The 11,069-nt window shown below is 41.2% G+C and overlaps 1 pseudogene; it reads left to right on the forward strand.

The window, feature by feature from the left end:
• Positions 1-8,175: 8,175 nt before the first annotated feature.
• LOC144693519 (histone H2AX-like) lies at positions 8,176-8,555 on the forward strand (annotated as a pseudogene).
• The last annotated feature ends 2,514 nt before the right edge of the window (positions 8,556-11,069 follow it).

The raw sequence follows: 11,069 nt of genomic DNA on the forward strand, positions 1-11,069 counted from the left end.
AAACTGAATGAACATTTAAACATTTCATTAATAACATGTCCCTGCTCATGTGACAGGGGTCACACAAGGGGCCATGTTTTTTTTTTAACAATTTAAAGTTCTTTATTTGTAATTCTTAAACTCTTCATCTCCCTGAGGCAGCACTGTGCCTCAGGGAGATTTTCCTGCATGTCCCTGCACGAAGTTCCCCACTTGCACACCCCCCACCCTCCTCCCCACCCTACACAGGCAGCGCTGAGCGTTGCAGCCCATGTTTCACACTGAGTGGGCAGTCTCCGACCTGCTTCTGCCCACCCCCGGCCAGCTCGCCTGGCAAGGGCAAAATCCTGGCCTGTTTGTGGTTTACTCTGTGCCGTCAACTCAAATGCTTATGTAACAAAATACATTGCTCTCAATCTTGAACATTTCAATTGGCTCCCAGCATCCACAACCTTTTGGGCAAAGAGTTCCAGGTTTCTGCAGCCACCTGTGTGAAAAAGTATTTCCCGATTTCACCCCTGAATGGCCTAACTCCATTTTTTTTTGCCCACTTGCTCTGGATTCTCCGTCACAAATAGAATCTCTCTCTGCCTCTGCCCTATCAGGTTCCTTCATTATTTTAAACACTTCATTTAAATGACCCCTCTAACTTCTAAACTCAAGGGAATATGAGATATATCATATTTATGAGACCAGTGCTGTTCTTTTTAAGCTCAGCAACATTCTGGTGAACCTGAACTGCAATCGCTCTCAGGTCAATATATCTTTCTGGAGCAAAAGCAAAATACTGTGGAAATCTGAAATGAAAACAAAAAATTCTGGAAATACTCAGCAGGTCAGGAAGCATCTTTATTCTTTGTTGCTTCAGGTTGCACTCAGGCAGCATGCCTCAAATGGGCCTTTGTTTTTACTATACCCATTACCACTCTCTTTCACTTTTGCATCGCAAAACCTTTTGTTAGTTAATCTCTACAGCTCTCCACCCTATCACTGTCCTTCCCATTTGTTCCTCCTGCCTCCACCCCTGTCCTACTGGCTCAAAAGCTCTTACTTTTCCACCTACCTTCAATTCTTATGTCATCAACCCTGAAATTCCATTAACCCTGTTTCTCTCTCCACAGGTGCTGCCTGACCTGCTGAGTATTTCCAACGTGTTTTTGTTTTTATATCTTTCTTGAGTGACCAAAACAGACCATACTGCTCAGAAGGCACCTGTCCCATGGTGTGTTGCAGCAAGGCAACATGACCCTATTCCAGCTGTTGCAATGTTCTGGGAAAGACGGAAATAACTTTAAAAAAAAAATCCTAAGGCATTTGAGGGAAAGAAAAATGGAGGATAAACCAGTGTGGACAAATTATACCCGCATTCTTCAGCCCCACAAGGAGTGATCAGAAACGAGTTCAATGTAATGGCCACAAGGTACATCAACCAACATTGCACTTTATGTTAAAATGCAACAATATCATTTTCCCCCGTGGACTTGTCCAGCTACTTTTGAACATTTGGTACCCACTACACAACTCACCAACCTGCATGGTCTAAAGGTCAATGATCCTATGGGGGGTTGGGGTAGGGGGGAGAAAATAATCCTCCTGACATCTAATCCAGTTCTATGGTTATATAACGAGCGGGCATGTGAAAAAAACAACTCATCTTCCCAAGCTTACAGTGATGGCCAAGGCTTTTTACATTAGGTATTAATAAAGTAGCCCTCCTCTGAACCAATTCTAGGGCCTCTAAATCTTGTACCATGTGGGGGGACCAGAGTTAGGCACGGTATTCTAGATGGGGGGTGGGGGGCAACCAAGAGTCTTTTAATAAAGCACAAACCTACAGTTTTCCTCTTCATTAATTTACTACTAATTCTCAATGAATCTGCTCTCGCTGCAGTGAAATTCCTGTTATGGTGAAATTTGATCAGGACAAACAATTCCCCATTAAATGGTTCCACTCCGTATACTTTGGGATATAATTAAAGCAGTTACTGTAAATCCAAACACAGTGCAAACACAGCAGACATGTCAGCTGGCTGGGCCATGTGATAGAAACAATTCAGAGTGACATGAAGCTCTTTCTGAAATACATTTAAACCAAACAATCCCTAATGGCTCTTTGCACTCCTGCAGCAAACGAAACTGGAAATAAACGTGCCGATATTAACCTATTGGGAACTGCCACATTGCTGACAATATCCTGTAATATCACAGGATTATAACATTCAAGTTTATTCAGCAAAGAAAGATTCGATTGATGAAATGTTTCATATTTCTACGTTATCTAGTTTTGCCCTCGATTTGAAATTAACAGGTAATTTCATTTTGTGAACACTTTGATGCTGGAAAAGCAGTGAAGTCTGACATTTATAGGGCAAACTTTGTAGATTTGCTTTTTCATTATTAATTACTGACCAAAACCTTAGCTCTAATTCATCTTCAGTTACATTCCCACAATGTTTGTTTCAGTCACAAAATGCCAGTACGTATGTAATTTTCTTAATCAAGTACCAAAAAAAATTAAAACAGAAGCGTAGACAGAAATCTATGAGAGTGCTGTCTGGAGTTCGACACATTCAATTCTAAATATAGGTTAGCGCCAGTGACAGGAGTGGCGCAGCATCTGACAGACTAGTGTGCCACCCTACTACACTTCAGCACCTGAGGCACTGGTTCCAGGTTTGATCCAGAACTAGTCTGACAGAGTTAATCAGAATGTTTTCCAGCTTGGTCCACATTGTGTAAATCTGCATACATTTGTTTTTAAAACAAAATGGAATGCATGATTAAATGATTTATTGATCACAGGAAGGAGTGAGCCTTCATCCAGACTGAATCAGACCTACCAAAAATATGTGATATGGTTGCCTGCAGGGTTTGGATCTGCAGTTTGTTTGTTTTATTTAAAGCTGTCACTGAAATTTGACATTTTTATAACAGGCATGTTTGGCAACATAATCATAGACCATAAAATAGAAAATGGAAAAAAAAAGTATAATTCTATCTCCCCAGAAAAGAAATAAATAAACGGTACAAAGCTGCTACCAGTCCACAGAATAAAACAAAAAGCTACAAATCAGGGATGGAGAGAGTAGAGCAAGAGGAAAATCCTCAAAAAAGGATTGAAATGGTTTCAGCTGAGAGGTCACACGGGAAGAGGTCTTAAGACATAAGTTCAAATGATGTGCTATAAAGATGGGAATTGCTGAGATGAGGGAAGGGAATTAAAGGTGAACCTGTGGAGGAGTCACAATGGCCTCCAAATTCCTCCAGCAATACTTGCTTTAAGAGACAAGAGGGAAATGCTTGTGTCAGAAAGCAAAGACCACCGACCGCCCAATTACACTTGCCTTTTTCTGGGATGGTAAAGTCAGCCTGTAGTGTGCGATATGTCGATGCAGCCAAAGTCAAAGTTTGAAGCCTGATTAGAAGTGGCAAGTCTCCCAAAATCGTCAGGGCAAGATTATATCGAACATGAATTCATGTCAACTCCTCCAGTAATTTACAATCCTAGTACATAGGTAATGACTTGGGAATTTCTACAATATATGCGCCAAGATTCCCAACCCCTCTGCACTTCCCTGGTAATACTTATCCAACATATCCCCATCCAATAAAACTGCTGTGGGAGCCTTGTTGAGGGCCTTGAGTCAGTTTTGAAATCAAAGAGCAAGAGATGTGTCGGTAAAGTTATATTTCGAGACACATATTTGATGTGATATCACTGGGACAATGTCACTCTGCCACGGTGCTCCAAGTACTGAGCCAGTGCTGCCGAACTGCATAGGATCCAAAACACCGTTCCTACTTAGAATTACCAATGCCGAACTTACTTTCGCAACATAAAATCTTTAGTAGGGTAAAGGCAACCTGCCTCAGGACAAGTCAAGCCCAGCTCACATTCCTTATTAGTGAGTGAATAATGAGACAATCAATGTACTCCGCTCCTGTCACTTTCCCAGCTGTGTGGCAATTGCTGAACTTAGGCTAGTAACTTCAGTATTTCATGGTTCAGCAATTTTTTTGTCAATGTTCCACTTTTTTCCAGCTGATACTGAGTTTTTTTTTATGATGCGTTGTGTTAATTATTTTTATTTAAATGTACTTCCTCTTCCTTCCATGTGATAGTACAATGACAGACAGCATTGGGTTTCCTGGCTGACATGTTTGGAGGAGGTATGCAGAGATGCCAGGCAGTTCAAGCTGCATGAAGGATCCTCCATGCCATCCACTTTACCCACATACCTGCACCAGCAGACAGAAGTACCTCATCCTTCACACAATCAGGGCAGATGGAGGCTTCACTCTCCAGAGGAAGCAGGAACAGCAGAAGCAATATGGCACCATTAAGAATTATGAATGCTTGGCTAGTCATAATGCTTGATGCTTTCTCCTAGACACAACAGTCACTGATTGTCTCGCTTTCAGTGAGACTTAAGGGGGACTTAACCATTTCACTCTAGATTACCCCCTCCTGTGGGGAAGACCCTAGTCTCGATTACCCCCTCCTGTGGGATGGGATCTCACCACAATTACCCCCTGCTGTGGGGAAGGGGCTCGACTCAATTACCTCCAAAAGTGGAGAAAAGCTGTGTCTCGACTGCCCTGACAAAACAGGAATTCTGGAAAATTTGCAGCGCAACATATTTATATTTAGTTTATAGTTATAACATTTATAGTTAGTTTATAACATGGCCAACACTATGTTTCCTTATCTTGGAGTGCACTTGTTTTATTGCAAAGGCTTGATATGCTTTTCATTAAAATGTGTAGATAACTTGAGTATCTTTTCAGGCAGAGAATCACTAAATCTGACTTTTGTTTTTGTTAATTAGAAAATTGCATTAGTAATATGTTATCATTTCCAAAGATATTTTCACTTAGGAACAGAACAATGGCTAAATAATGAAAACCAGCGACCACCTTGTTTGCCTTCAAGCACCCTGGTAGCCACATGATACAATGATCATGGAGTTGTTGACTGATCATACCAACCGAACTCTATCAAATAGTCTGCAACTGACCTAGAAATGAGGAAAGCCCGGCCTTTTCCAGTGATGGAAAGTTTTAGGATTCTTGGTCCACCCTCGAGGCTGTTACGTTCGTTGTAGGATTTTAGACATTTGAAAAGAATCATCAACTGATTAAGGTTCTAATGCTATTCATCACTAATTAGTAGTCATTTTGTTAGAAGTGTCCAGGATTGACTGCTCCGTCCTATGTGTAAATATGTAATGTTTCATTGTCATTATCACATCAAATTAGTAAATTACTATCAATTCCCACCTAATGGCTCCTTCATAGAAATTATTTCCTGCTTTGCAGGACATATATTAGAAAGCTTCTTCACATCTGTGGCAGGGAGGTTATAGTGAACCATTTCAAGTTGTTAATGAAAATAACAGTAAAATACTTAATGCCATCAGGCCAAGTGGGAGTTAAGGTAAATCAAAGCACATGCTGCAAATAATTATATACAAAAATAAAACAATGACAAGAAACAGACTTTGTGAATAAGCTTTACATTTTTGTTTTAAAATCTAAAGGACTGTGTGTCGCACGTGGGATTTTTTTTTTGCCCTTAGCTTGGGGAAAAGGAGGATAAAAATTGGAAATAAATTGACAGCCCGAGTATGTTCTTTAAAGTGTAAGTACAAGCCCAAAACAACTTTGTGTATTCGCATGATTTAGTGGAGATTTGGGACTCGCAGTGAGGGATGTTGAATTGCCGTGTCACTCAACCATTTCTTCCAATAATGCATGAGAAATATTGTTTAACACAATACTGCATGGTACGTATAAGATAAAATAGAGTCTCCCATCCGACTGGTTTCTGTAAATTCTCAGCATAGAATGCAACAAAGGAAGTATCTGCAGTGATAAAATGCCAGAAATCCATAATATAAACAGAATATGCTGGAAATGCACAACAGATCAATTGGCATCTGAGAGAGAAGGTGGTGGTGATGGATCGGGTGGGACCCTTTATCAGAACTGTCACAGGTCATGCAGGAGGTCTCCTGACTGAGTTTCTGTGCATATTCAACATTTTTACTATTTATATCTTCAGCTTATCCGCCAATTCTTTTCCATAATAGGAATAGAGATGCCTGCAACGACCTGCTTAAAAATTCTTATTCATGCTTTGAATTTCTGGATGTACAGGAAGAGCAGATGGAGCATAATGCAACCCAACTCGGGACATGTTTACAAAGTATTTTACTAAAATTCCATTAGTCTGAAAGAAATAATTGCAGCAATAACAGGAATGCTATTGGCCCTGTTTAATTGTGTTGAACAATGTTTGAGGAATTTAGGAAATTGGAAACTATACCAGATGTAAATTCCATTGGGAAAATTGTTGCATTTTACACACTTTATTAGTTAAATGCAGTTTGCCAGTGCAGAGTATACTTTGTGCCTGTGCTAAATAGAAGTCCCCTCAATTAAGACCTCACCTCACAAAACTCAGCAATTTCTTACATCCCCAAATACACCTCGTGTCCTCCAGTGCTGGTTTATTTTCTATTCCTTATTCCCTCTGTTCAGTCCTGGTCACCAGCTTTTTTTAACAAATCTGTTTCTGCTCCTGCTTTCGCTGTGTTGGCATCACAGACTAATATCCATATCCCGCCAACATTTATATGGGCAGTGCTCGCTAAACCAGGCATGAAATGGTGGTCCTGATAGTGAAAACTTTTGGATGGAAATAATCTAAAGATGGGTCTTGAGGATTTCCAGTGATGGGGCTGTGACTATTTTCCCTTGGCAGCTTGTTCCATTGTGGGATCGTCCTTGGGAAGGAAGATTGCTGACGCGCCGTCTTGGAAACAAATGAGCTGGGATTTTCCAGGCCGCTGAGGTGGTCAGCCTTGGACTCTCAGTGGGAACGGAAGATCCCGCCTATAGGCGGGGCCGGAAAATCCTGCCCATGGTCTTTGGAGTTCGTGTGGATGGCTACCTCATGTTTTGTCATTGCCGGAGGGCACCGGGTCGTAGTTTCTGTCAATTCCCTGCCCGCTGGAATTTCCCATCTGAAAATATTTTCCATCTCTGTCGCAGAGGCTGATGGTCCAGTAGGCCTTCTCCTGTCCATCGTTTATCACACGTTCGTGTGCTCACACTAAACTTCTCCACCTTGTCCACGTGTGTCAGAAACCTGCTAAATCTTTGGCCCACCCTCCCCAAACCCTTAGTGTTTCTCCTGCACTCATTGTTCTTTTCCTCCTTCCATCCTATAAAGGACCCTGAATTTTTGACCTGTATATGAAGAGCTCTGGAGAAAATTGCTGCAAATGCGGGTCATTGCGTTGTCACAGAATGTCACTTTCTTCCTCTGGCATCTAGCAAGAAGGACGATGAAGTGTTATGATGGACGGTGCCAGTCCACATTGTGTGGGTTAGGGCAATGGGTGGAGCATCTTATTTAAATGTTTTTTTTTTCATGAAGACACCACATGTAATCTCACAAAGATCAGAGCTGGGTGGCATGCAGGATCAGGTCGCCGCAAAATGTGGCAAATTGTGCAGGAACAAAGTTTAGATAGGGTAGATAGTTTATTTAAAAGAAATTGAACTAAAGGGCAGGGGTGAGGGGGGACAGGATTGGGGTGAGGGGTAATAATAACCTAAATGACACTTGTTTCTCATGTCAACACACATATGCTATTCTCCCCAGTATTGAGCAATGTGTGAGTAAGCTGGTGTAGAAAAGGACCAGACTTTAGTGTCAAACCACAAAAATAACAACTCAGCAGCAAGATAAAAGTTGAGCACAATTGTGCATGACTTAACATGAAAGTTTGTGTGGAGGCACGAGCAAGATAGAATAAGGGGATAATTTTTGCCCAGCTATAGTGGGAATGGAATTAGAAACAGTGCATTCATTTGATTATTCCCGCAGAAACCTATGTTTCATATCTAACAGTTCTCTTCTTAACTCCACATTGTTGAGCACTGCCATTGCCTACTTCTTGCACTGAAATCACTCAGCTTCTAGCGCAGTAACACAACCCAACGTGGTTTTGAAGGACAGGGTGTCAGAATCAACAATTCTATAAATCCTTCAATGTCACAAATACCGAGTCTATTCTGGTGCATTAACGATAACTATGACGAATCTCACAATTGAGAGTTTCACGGCGAGAGTTGCACACACACAGGATCTAAGTCCATTGCAAAAGAGCTGGTGAGGTTGTTATAATGTCTGGAAGAGGGAAGGCCAGTGGGAAAGCTTGGGCCAAGGCCAAGTCTCGCTTCTCCCATTTCCGTTAGGCCGTTTTCACAGGCTGCTGAGAAAAGGCACCTATGCTGAGCGTGTGGGTGCCGGAGCCCCGGTCTATCTGGCTGCTGTGCTTGAGTATCTGATGGCTGAAATCCTCGAGCTGGCTGGTAACGCGGCCCGGGACAACAAGAAGACCCGCATCACCCCCAGACACCTGCAGCTGGCAGTCCGCAACGACGAGGAGCTCAACAAGCTGCTGGGAGGGGTGACCATCGCTCAGGGCGGGGTGCTGCCTAATATCCAGGCCGTGCTGCTGCCCAAGGAGACCAGCGCTGCTGCAGGCTTGAGGACCAAGTGAGGCGGCCATTCATTAATCTGTCTCAGTTATCTGTCACATCCAGCACTGAGAAGACTTTGAAAATCCCAATGACATCTTATGTAAAAGTCCTCTTCTACTTCTGCCTTGAGTTTAATATGGGTCATCACTTATTCTCAAAGTGTCCAGTGCATTTACACAGCAAAGCTAAATCTTGTTCCTTCATCTGATCTACTGAAACCTCAGATGCAAATGTTTACCACTATGTCCAACATCTCTTTCTCCAAATGGCCATTGATCTTCAGTCACTTTATTTTATCTCATATACATAAGCCTTTGAATCTGCACAGACATAAACCAGCCAATTTCCTTCTAAGCAGCTGATCAAAATTCAGCCGCATGCACAGATCCATGACCTGTGTGCTTTCCCCCTGAAAGGAGCTCAAAGTCCAGCATCAGTAGAACACTAGAATTCTCTTACAACCCGCATTATGTACATTTTACACATGCAACAATAGCAGTTCCTGAATATTCAAAAAAGTAGGAAAATCCAATCATATTGTGAAAGGTGACACTGTGACCTAACAATTATGGCAAATACGCCTCAAAATGGTAGAAGATGACAAATTTCCTTGTAAAAGAACCTATTTTGCGTCTCATTAATGCACCAATAATTGAATACTGGTCATACATAGTCAGTGCACAGTTATTTTCGTTCCTGCGCCCTTATTATAACAAAATCACAATGCATGAAAATAGCACTCCTTTCACCTTGCGAGAAAATAAATACTTGTGAAAACATTTACTATCGCCTATATAATTACTGATTATAAAATTATACCTCAAAATCTTGCCTCTGTCTATGCATTTTGCCAGAGAGGCTGAAACTGCACTTTTAAGACTTTTTTAAATATCAAGTTGCTTCTTTTTGTGCTCAAGCTGATCATTTTAATCCCAGTTAGAGTGGATTCCAGGCTAACCCTTTTGTATTCTACTATTAGGCGAAAATGGCAAATTTAATTTGGGCATTTTAGTTTAGTATTTGATCAATGTACAACAGGTAAAAACAAGGAGATGATAACTGCAGGCAAAGAAACTGTCAGTTGCAAAGGGTTATCATGCTCTGAGACTTGTAGTCTGCAAAGGCTTGGGAGGTCTTCAGCAAGGCACACATTTCTCTTGTCTGTGAGACCTTTTAAAAGGTCTCCTTGTTAAGCCTGAAATGACACTATGACAGGCTGCATGAGAGATTTAGACAATGAAGCAGGCCGCAGTACTGATTATTTTGATTGGCAGTTCACGCCCATCTAACAATATCGAAATACACTTTGCTGCTAATTTCCTCAAAACCAAAACTGCTCGTATTTCAAGGTCACCTTATTAAAGAGTTTCAAGGCAGACTTCAACAAAGATGTGTATATTTACAAGAGCACACATCAGTGGTCACTGGGGAAGATAAGCTGTGCGAGAAAAGATGTTTCCTTACACACTTCACACATCGTTGCAGATAAAACTGGTCTTGCCCATTCACACCAATCCTGTCTGTATACCATGAGGAGAACAGTTAATAAACAGAATAGGTCATACAAAGATAAAATGATGGTTAGTTCAACACAGAAAGTCCCTAACTGCTTTATTTGATTTCTGTGGACCTTTTCCCAAAGCAATGCCGAACCCTTTGTGTTTGGATTCATTGGAGCAAGTTTTATACCCACGCTTTTGTTTGATGCTGGCTGGTAATGAAGAGCTCTTCACCTCAATGCAACTTTATTTCGCCATTAACTGAAGCCCTTGAAACAGTCATTGAGAAAACAGGAGTTTAAAACCCTTCGAAATCAAGGTGTTTAGTGCCTCTCCTGTATCAATCAAGGAGCCCCTTCAGTAAGTGCTATTTCCTCTTGGTGTTCGCATTTACATGAAATATTCATAAAGCATTCAGTTGTGCTCTTCAGTCTCTTAATAATCACTTTTAAGAAAAAGCTGCAATCATCTCAGTCAGGGCAGGGTGTTATGGGATGTGCTGTACCTTTCAATGCCAGGCTTCCTGCAGATTACTAGTTTTATAATGAGGTGATTGACATCACAGGCTACTAAAGGCTCTCATCGCAAACCCAGAGAACTACTGCCTGTTGTCCTGTCTTCACAGGCCTACCCTGTCTTGCAATTGTTCATTCGGGTAATGGTGTGCAAAAAAATAACTGAGTAAGCAATATCGTTTATATAATTTTTAAAAAGGTTTAAAACCAAAATGGTGCAGTCCTTAGCGCCCTGCCACATTGAGGAAAAAGATAGTTGATAAAAATATTGTGACATCATTTAGCAAATATAATCCTAAAAACTGACTGTCTGTCAATAGATGTTTCCATTATTTTCAACTTTCAATTTGAATGAATTGATTACCTATATTCTTTATGCCAGCTCTTAGGCATGTGTTCAATATAAACCTTTCATCTGCTGCGTTGGTTTACTTTATAAAGCAAGCAGTAAATGCTGCTCAGTGGAAAAGAAAGGTCAATGCACAAGAATAGAAGCAAGAAAGCCGCAGTGTTGTAAGAG

The sequence above is a fragment of the Cetorhinus maximus genome, chromosome 18 (genome assembly GCF_964194155.1).
Source record: "Cetorhinus maximus chromosome 18, sCetMax3.hap1.1, whole genome shotgun sequence".
Taxonomy (NCBI): Eukaryota; Metazoa; Chordata; class Chondrichthyes; order Lamniformes; family Cetorhinidae; genus Cetorhinus; species Cetorhinus maximus.